Below are 10,396 nucleotides of genomic sequence, written 5' to 3'. Positions count from 1 at the left end.
CACTGGACCTGGCTGAGCGGCTACACGGGCTTCGGACCACCCTAGGAGACCAATGCCCGTTCTCTAGCTCCGGTCCCAAGGTTGTCGGACCCGCAGGACTTATAACTCTAGATACTTAGTCCCCGTCACGAGGTGGCGGAGCATGTAGGCCCACGGTACAGGACCTGGCAAAGCGGCTACACAGGCTCCGGACCACCCTATGGAACGGGGTCCCGTTCTCTGGAGCCGGCCCCCAGGCTGTCGGACCTCCCTACTTTCGCGTCAGAGGCCCTAATCTGCAAGCCTGGTTGTTCAATTCGGATGCCGCCATGTCAGACGGATGGAAACCGTACAGGCGGGTTAGCTGAAAGGTATTATCTGAAAGATTGCAATATAGGACCATGGAGCAGCAAGATGGAACTATCACAAGAGCACGGCCGAGGGGGTAGTTTCTTCTTCATAACTTATCGTGCATGTGTGCAGACCAATAGTTCGGGTTCATGGGGGCAGACCCACCGGGTTGTCGTACACGTATGCGTTATCTAGTTACTGAAAAGAAGGAAACAGACTCGACCCCTTAGTCTTGCTCTATGGATAGAACTTACAGAGATATTTGGCATCAGGGTAAGGTACTCCTCCAGTCGTAGCTAGATGGTTCCCCCTGGGTCGGTGTACCCCCGTTACCTTAAAGGGTCCTTCCTGGCTGGGGGAGAGTTGCGGAGCCCCTCTTGGTATGGTATCTGCCGTGGGACTAAGCCCTGACCCAGGGTTCCCATCTGTATTTGATCCAGGAGCCCTCATCCTTGGCTGTGATCACTTCTGCATACACCTGTCTGCAGCTCGGACCCGTGCGGGGTCCGGGAGGGCCTCCGGAGGAAAGGCGTGCTTCAGCTCTGTAGACCGGGGAACACGAGGTCCCTCTGGGGTCCGTCTAGTTGTCTTCACCGGAGTAGGAGCCTCCGGTGAAGATATCCTTCAGGTCCCCTTCGGGCGACTGATACCCGAGGTCCCATTCAGCCGCAGCCACCTCGCCGTCGTCCACCTTTTCCTTGCCGGGCCGGCGGCGAGGCGGGGAGCCGTCTTTGGAGGACTGCTCACGCCGCTCGTTGACGCATTTTGCGAGGTCGATGATCTCGCGACACTCCGCGGCGTTGTGGCGACCATGCGGGTGCACAAGGCATGAACCGCTGCCACCCTTCTGTGGTCGCGGGCGTTTGTTGCGGTCGCCCTGGCCTCCGGTCGCTGCTGCGACCACCAGAGCGGTGGACCGCGGCTTCTGGTAGTCGCGGTCCTTCTTTTTCTTCTTTCCGTCCCGGAGGACGGCCCCCGAGCCACCTGACTAGGCAGCCCCAGTTTGCGGGGCCGAGTGCCATGCACGGCCTTCGGCGGCTCTGGCGCACTTGTCGGCCAGGGCAAAGAGCGTAGGGACAGTCTCCACGTCATGTGTGGCCAACTTCAACATTTTTTCATTACGTACTCCCTGTCGGAAAACCGTGATGATAGAAGCATCAGAAATACGAGGTATCGTACCTCGTACCTTGGTGAAGCGGGAGATGAACTTCCGGAGGGTTTCCCCGGGCTCCTGCCTCACTGCACGGAGGTGGGCTTCCACACCGTGCTGCTGGTAAGCACTGGCGAAGTACGCTACGAACCGCGCACAGAGTTCTTCCCAGGAATAGACTGATCCCGGGGTGAGGTTCATGAGCCAGGTCCGGGCAGGTCCAGACAAGGCCACATGAAAGTATGTTGCCATCACAGTGGTGTTTCCACCTGCTGCCGTGATGGCGGTGACGTACACCTGCAGGAACTCCGACGGGTTTGATATTCCGTCGTATTTTTCCGGCAGGTGTGGCCGGAACTTGGGTGGCCAGGATGCCGCGCGGAGGTGATCCGCCAGTGCGGCACAGCCCACTCCGGCCAAGGGGACACCCGTCTGGGACCGGGTGCCCATTGGTGTCTGCGGTACAACCGTAGCGAAGTCTTGATCGAGGTTGCGTCCATTGATGTTTTGGCGGCGCTCGCGCGCCCTTTCCAAGGATACTCGTGCATCCTCTCCCGCACGCCTGTGGTTGAGTTCTGCCCGGAAGTCGTTGGTCTGCGCGCCCCTTACTGAGGGTGAGCGCACCAATGCTGATGCCTCGTGTTGGCGCCGTGATGACCGCGCCTTCGACCTGGTCGAGGTAGAATGCGCCATACTGAGTAGCCGGTCAACGTCGTCCCGCCACTGCTTCATGGCTCCTAGTGAAGCCGTGGAGCTTGGAGGGTGTCGCAACAACTCCCTGGCTGCTGACAACGCCCCCGGAGACGCCCTTGATGGAGTCCGGGATGTTTGTGCCACCGTGTGCTGTCGTGCGGCGTGCACCGCAGGAGTGACTGGTGCCGGGCGACTGGGAGCTTGCGGTGTGGAGGAAACAACTTCTCCCTCCACCGCAAAGTCTAACGAAGTCTCGGCGTGGTGCTCTACGATCTGCACCATCATGCTTGGGCAAGGAATCAAGCAAAAACTTAATGTCTAGGCCCCTACCTGGCGCGCCAAATGTCGGAGAGTGGATCTCCGGCCAGGTGGCGGAGTGCACCCGCCCTAAGTCCTGAGATGAGGTGTAACGCCCCGAATTTTTGCAGTTGAATTTTTTTTCTTTTCTTTACTCGCCAAAATTCGGGCGTTACCTTTTCTTTTTCTTTTGCCCTCGCTAAACCTTGACCTTTTCCAAAGTTCTAGCGGGATTCGGTTTGGATTTCCCGTGTAAGAAAACCCTAAATACTTTATGTTGCTTGATGCACCATGCCGAACCTTGCATTTCTTTTGATTGCTTTGAAAGTGCAAATGCATTCATGTAGAAAGATCGGATTTCGAAAATGAGGAGAAGATCTTTTCTTTCTTTTTCTCTCTCTCTTCCTCTCTCCTCTTTTTCTCTCTCTCTCCCGCGCCGTGGGCCGACCCCGGTCGGCCCAGCCGCCCCTGGCGCCCCCCCCTTGGGCCCAAAAGGCCCAACCGCCCCCCCACCTCCCCTTTTTCCCCCAATTCTTTCTCCCTCCCTCTCATTTTCTCTCATTTTCTCTCCCTCTCCCTAAGCCGCCGCCCCTACCCCTGCCCTAAGCCGCCGCCGCCCCCTGCCCAACCGCCGCCCTCGGCCGCCCCTGCCGCCGGCCGCCCCGCCCCGTCCCCGTCGCCGGTGAGCCCCCTCCCCCTCTCCTCCCTCCCCCATTTCCCCCCTCCCCTTTCCCCTCGCCGCTCGGCGCCATGGCCGCCGCCATGGCCGGCGCGCCCTGGCCGCCCGGCCGCGCCCCAGCCGCCCGCCCGGCTGCGCCCCAGCCCCGGCCGCCCGCCCGGCGCGCCCTGGCCGCCCGGCCGCGCCCCCAGCCGCCCAGCCGGCCGCTGGCCGCCCTCGGCCGCCCGCTGGCCGCCCTGGCCGCGCGCTCGCCTGGCCGCTTGGCCGGCTCGGCTGCCTGGCCAGCCCCCCCCCCCCCCCCCCCCGCGCGCTCGCCTGGCCGCCGGTTCAACCGCCCCTAGGGCCGGTTCAACCGCCCCCCCCTCTGTTTTTTTTTATTTTTTTGTTATTTTATTTTATTTACTTTCTGTGATCCTAGTTACTTTATTTTAGGTAGGTTAATCATTGTTCATGCCATGGAAATAGGAAGTTTAATTTAAAATTCCGTTATGCTAATTGATTCATGTAGTTAATTGTTTATCTCGTGCAATGTTGATCAACTTAAAGTGATTAGGTTTCCATTAGTGCATATAACAGAATTCTTTTGTTAAGAACCAATTGTAATTGATCGTTAGTGCATAAAACTTTAACCCCCTGCGAGACCCTTTCCCGTTTCTTTCTAACCATAACAAATGCGATATCGAATGTCATACTTGATGCATACTTACTTTATTTGTTCCCTTGTATGGTGTACTGTTCTTTTGTATTAAATGTGGATGGATGTATGTATGTTTGCGCTCGCATAGAGAACGATCCGGTCGAAGAGCCCGAGGAACCCGCAGGAGAAGCCCCTGAGCAGCAGTCGTTTGGTGGAGGCAAGTGTCCTTTGACCTATCTATGTCCTATTCATTATTTAATTCACCTCCCGCTTTACACATTTATGCCTAAGGATTGACTAGCTTTTGTTATCCATGTCCTTGTTTACCTATCTGGGTTGGATTATTACTGTTTAGCTTTATGCTATTGCTCAAACTCTAATTAATGAACATGATGAGATATATCTATGATACGCTGTTTTCCCTTCTCTTATGATGATGTGATACTTGTGGTCTTCAAGGGGGCTCGAGCGGTTTCTCGAGTGCCTCTCCGTAAGGACCTGTTCTATGGATGACCGCCCGGGAAAACAGTGCAACCATAAGGGTGGAATGGGGTGCCCTTAGCTGATTAATTAGAGGATCCGGGGTGTAGTTCACTTAGCCGTCGTGCCGTCAATGGGGCTCGGTGTATGCGGCTCGCTCTGCCAAGTTTGGGTTCGCCCCTTGGGGAGGAGTGCGGTGCATTTAGGAAACCTAACGGGTGGCTACAGCCCCGGGGAATCTTTGTAAAGGCTTCGTAGTGAATCCCTGGCCATTCACCTCGGGAGTGAATAAGGGTCTTGCAAGCCCGGGCCAGAGAGGGAATCACGGCTTGTGGGTAAAGTGCACAACCTCTGCAGAGTGTTATGAAACTGATATATCAGCCGTGCTCACGGTTATGAGCGGCCAAGGGAGCTCCAGTGATTAGTGGTACTTGATCAGAGATACTTTGGTACAGGTGGTTATGAGATTGTTGATTCTGGTTATGATTATGATGCTGGTAAGTGGTACTCTTTCCGTTTGGAAAGGAGTACGTTTGGGGTTAATAACTTGGGTTAATGCTAAAACTTGGCTTTTTACTAGTAAGTAATAATCTGACCAACTAAAAGCAACTGCTTGACTTATCCCCACATACAGCTAGTCCACTACAGCCAAACAGGATACTTGCTGAGTATGTTGATGTGTACTCACCCTTGCTCTACACACCGAACCCCCCCCAGGTTGTCAGCATTGCAACCACTGCTCAGGCGAAGATGAAGCTGTGGAAGGAGACTTCCAGGAGTTCCAAGATTACGACGAGTTCTAGGTGTGGGTTAGCGGCAACCCCCAGTCGGCTGCCTGTGAAGGCCGCGGTTATCTACGTTTCTTTTCCGCACTTTGATTTATTGTAAGACCTATATGGACGTCTCAGACGTATGATGTAATCGACTATTTCCCTTATTAATACTATTTTGAGCACTGTGTGATGATGTCCATATTATGTAACTGCTGTGTACGTGAATAACTGATCCTGGCACGTACATGGTTCGCATTCGGTTTGCCTTCTAAAACCGGGTGTGACATAAGTGGTATCAAAGCCGTGCTGACTGTAGGACCGCTAACCTAGAGTAGAATGGTCGTTCTAAGGACTATAGACCTTTGTCTCTGCCTTGACTTTGATATCCCTTCAAAAGTTGGTCATACCGACCAAACCTATGTTCTACTATATATAATACCTTGCTGAAAATCATGTTTTATTCTAATCCTTCATTTACTTATGATTCATTATTTGCTGGTCATATTAATTCTGTCCTCACCCTTTTGCTTGCGATGTCTTTTGTAGATGGCTCGACTTAGACACACTGCACGAAAGTCAGTCATCCCCTTCTTACCCTCCCGCCTTGCTGAGCGTCCGCTTCGCCGTCGCGTGGCCGGACAGTCCAGCCACCTGGAGAGACTACACCACCGCCTGCGTGAGGAGCAGGAGCGTCGACGACAGGAGCAGCAGAGCTCTTCCTTCTCGCTCCACCAGGAGATAGAGTCTGTGAGGAGCTGCTCCCCTGTGCTTCCTCTGGAGCCGCCCCCTGCACCACCACTGGGCGCCCCAGCTTCTGGAGTAGCTGCTGGAGGAGACCCAGACGACGGAGATGGCGACGACAGCTCGAGCCACGACACCGACTTCTCTGCTAACCCTGAGCCGGAAGGATGGGTTGCTCGACCCATCACTCGCGACGCTGCTCGCGGGTGTCACTTCCATGATGCGCTCGACACCCTGCTACGTCGGGCATTCGACCGGCATACTTGGTCCGTCGAGTATCGCTGTGTGGTCTACCAGCACAGTCGCGGGGTCTACCCGGATCGCTGGGAGGCAACTTGCTTGGTGCGCTGCCCGGAGAACAGTCTCCAGGGTGCAGAGGCCTGTTCAGAGCACTATTCTATCTCTGAGCGGGACTCAGCTGAGGCAGCCATGCAAGATGCTGCACGGCGTGCGCTTTCGCACTACTGCTCGGTTTTCGGTGGGGCAGCTGACGGTCTTGACCTGAAGTATTACCCCCGCCGTCCATCTGGCAGCACAGGAGGCGTGATTGTCTCACCCGTCGGTGAGGGCAATCCTAGGTTGAGTAGCACAGTCAACCTAGCCGTCGTGCTAAACACGGAGCTGGACCATGCATTAGACGAGCTGAGTAGGGCTCGTGCTGAGATCGCCCTGCTGCGGGCTGAGCGCGCGGAACGTCGTCATCTGGATGGTGGTTCCCCCGCTCCCGTTGGGACTCAGCACCCGTACCGCTCACCTCAGCGTGGACACCAGTCTTATGGCAATCCCGCCTGCAAGACCAAGATAACTCTAGAACCATAGATCGTTGGAGTTGGATCTTGTAATTAATACGAAATATATATACATAGAAGCTTCAGTCTTAGCATTAGTCTCAGTCTTAGTTAGTCTTAGTTAGACAGGGTAGTTTGCTATATCCTGTGCATCTATGTTTGTCATGATGAACTATGTTTGGTTTGGATCTTTGTAATGACTGTCACCAGAGTGTGGGTATCCCCTGCACTTTGGTTTACCTATTATGTTAATGGAGTTAGTATTATAGTTGGGAAACCCCCTTTTATTCCACTTTCCTCTTTATCTGAGAAGCTGTGTGGTCTGTGTTGGAGATCAGTGAAGATGCTCATCTGTTCAGTGCTGTTGAAGAATTCTCTTCTCTTTTCTTATGCTGCAAGATCTGCCAGAATCAGTTCTGATGTGTGGTTGCATTCTGCAGATGTCAGAGAACAGGCGCAGAGGAGGAAGGCGTGCTCAGCAGGAGCGAGCCGCTCAACAGGAGGAGGTGCCCCAGCAGCAGCACCTGCCGCCCCCGCCCCCGATGTCCATCGAGCAGATGTTTCTGATGCAGACTCAGGCAGTTCAAGCCATCGGTCAGACTCTGGCCGCCATTCAGCAGCAGCAGCAGCAGCAACAGCAGCAAGCACCACCTCAGCCTCAGATGCCTCAGATGCCCAGAGACAAGCGAGCTGAATTCATGAGAGGTCATCCACCAACGTTCGCTCATTCTTCTGACCCCATGGATGCTGAAGATTGGCTGCGCACTGTGGAGCGGGAGTTGCATACCGCTCAGTGCGATGACAGGGAGAAAGTTCTGTATGGTCCCCGTCTGTTGAGAGGAGCAGCCCAGTCATGGTGGGAGTCTTACCTCGCCACCCATGCCCATCCTGACGCCATCACCTGGGAAGAGTTCAGAGGTAGCTTTCGTCAGTACCATGTGCCTGCAGGTCTGATGACAGTGAAGAAGGAGGAGTTCCTGGCTCTCAAGCAAGGGCCATTGTCTGTCAGTGAGTACCGAGACAGGTTTCTGCAGTTGTCTCGCTATGCTCCTGAAGATGTCAACACCGACGCCAAGCGACAGTACCGTTTCCTGAGAGGCTTGGTTGACCCTCTGCAGTACCAACTGATGAATCACACATTCCCGACATTCCAGCACCTGATTGATAGAGCAATCATGACAGAAAGGAAGCGCAAGGAGATGGAAGATCGTAAGCGCAAGATCAGTGGACCCCAGCCTGGAAGCAGCAGCCGTCCTCGTTTCTCAGGCAATCAACCTCAGCAGTTCAGGCAGAACCAGCGTCCACCTCAGCAGCATCAGCAGTTTCAAAGGCAGTACCCTCAGAACCAGTATCAGAACCGTCAGAGCAATCAGTCAGGAGGTCAGTTTCAGAGGCAGAATCAGCAGACACTTCGTCTTCCTGCCCCAGCAGCCCAGCAGAACAATCAGGCAGCACCAGCTCAAGTTGGAAACAGAGCATGTTTCCACTGTGGAGAGCAGGGCCATTGGGTGATGCAATGTCCGAAGAAGGCAGCCCAGCAGCAGTCAGGCCCCAATGCCCCAGCAAAGCAGAATGTGTCTCAGCCTGGAGCAGGCAACCGCCCTCAACAGCGCTATAATCATGGAAGATTGAATCACTTGGAGGCTGAAGCAGTTCAGGAGACCCCCGGCATGATAGTAGGTATGTTCCCAGTCGACTCCCATATTGCAGAAGTGTTATTTGATACTGGAGCAACGCATTCTTTCATTACTGCATCATGGGTAGAAGCACATAATCTTCCAATTACTACCATGTCAACCCCCATTCAAATTGACTCAGCCGGTGGTAGAATTCGAGCCGATAGCATTTGTTTGAATATAAGTGTGAAAATAAGGGGGATAGCATTTACCGCCAACCTTATAGTAATGGGTACTCAGGGAATAGATGTTATCCTAGGGATGAATTGGCTAGATAAGTATCAGGCAGTTATCAGTTGTGATCAAAGGACAATCAAGTTGGTGTCCCCACTAGGAGGAGAAGTGGTGACCGAGTTAGTCCCGCCTGAGCCAAAGAAAGGAAGTTGTTATCAGATAGCTGTTGATAGCAGTGAAGCAGACCCAATCGAGAGCATCAAGGTTGTGTCCGAGTTCCCGGATGTGTTTCCAAAGGACTTACCGGGTATGCCGCCAGAGCGGAAAGTTGAGTTTGCCATAGAGCTTCTTCCTGGAACCGCCCCTATCTTCAAGAGAGCTTACAGAATATCTGGACCAGAGTTGGTTGAGCTTAAGAAGCAAATCGATGAGCTGTCAGAGAAAGGTTACATCCGGCCAAGCACCTCGCCTTGGGCCGCCCCTGTCCTATTTGTGGAAAAGAAAGATGGCACCAAGAGGATGTGCATCGATTATCGAGCTTTGAATGAGGTCACGATCAAGAACAAGTATCCTTTGCCCAGAATAGAAGATCTGTTCGACCAGTTGAGAGGAGCCAGTGTGTTCTCCAAGATAGATCTGAGGTCAGGTTATCATCAGCTCAGGATCCGACCTTCGGATATTCCGAAGACGGCATTCATTTCCAAGTATGGTTTGTACGAGTTCACAGTGATGTCTTTTGGTTTGACCAATGCGCCAGCATTCTTCATGAACTTGATGAACAGTGTATTTATGGATTACCTTGATAAGTTTGTGGTGGTATTCATTGATGACATTCTGGTTTATTCTCAAAGCGAAGAAGAGCACGTAGATCATTTGAGGATGGTATTACAGAGATTGCGAGAGCACCAGTTGTATGCAAAGTTGAGTAAGTGTGAGTTCTGGATCAGTGAAGTCCTGTTCTTGGGTCACATAATCAACAAAGAAGGATTGGCTGTGGATCCGAAGAAAGTGGCAGACATTTTGAACTGGAAAGCGCCAACAGATGCTAGAGGAATCAAGAGCTTCATTGGAATGGCCGGATATTATCGGCGATTCATTGAAGGGTTTTCGAAGATCGCGAAACCTATGACAGCGTTGCTAGGCAACAAAGTTGAGTTCAAGTGGACCCAGAAATGTCAAGAGGCCTTTGAAGCGCTGAAAGAGAAGTTGACTACAGCGCCTGTCCTAGTCTTGCCTGATGTGCACAAGCCCTTCTCGGTGTATTGTGATGCTTGTTACACAGGTTTGGGATGCGTGTTGATGCAAGAGGGAAGAGTTGTGGCTTACTCGTCCCGGCAGCTGAAGGTTCATGAGAAGAACTACCCAATCCATGATCTAGAGTTGGCAGCAGTGGTTCACGCACTGAAGACATGGAGGCACTATCTGTATGGACAGAAATGCGATGTTTACACAGATCACAAGAGTCTGAAGTACATATTCACTCAGTCAGAGTTGAACATGAGGCAACGAAGATGGTTAGAGCTGATAAAAGACTATGAGTTGGAGATTCATTACCATCCAGGCAAAGCAAACGTAGTGGCAGATGCTTTGAGCAGAAAGAGTCAAGTCAATCTGATGGTCGCTCGTCCGATGCCTTATGAGTTGGCCAAAGAGTTTGACAGGTTGAGTCTCGGATTTCTGAACAATTCGCGAGGAGTCACAGTTGAGTTGGAACCCACCTTGGAGCGCGAAATCAAAGAAGCGCAGAAGAATGATGAGAAAATCAGTGAGATCCGGCGACTGATTCTGGAAGGCAAAGGCAAAGATTTTCGAGAAGATGCAGAAGGCGTGATATGGTTCAAAGACCGCTTGTGTGTTCCCAATGTCCAGTCTATTCGGGAGTTGATTCTTAAGGAAGCTCATGAGACAGCTTATTCGATTCACCCTGGCAGTGAGAAGATGTATCAGGATCTGAAGAAGAAATTCTGGTGGTACGGAA

This window comes from Zea mays, chromosome 6 (assembly GCF_902167145.1).
Source record: "Zea mays cultivar B73 chromosome 6, Zm-B73-REFERENCE-NAM-5.0, whole genome shotgun sequence".
NCBI classification, from domain to species: Eukaryota; Viridiplantae; Streptophyta; class Magnoliopsida; order Poales; family Poaceae; genus Zea; species Zea mays.
This window is presented reverse-complemented; position numbering follows the sequence as displayed.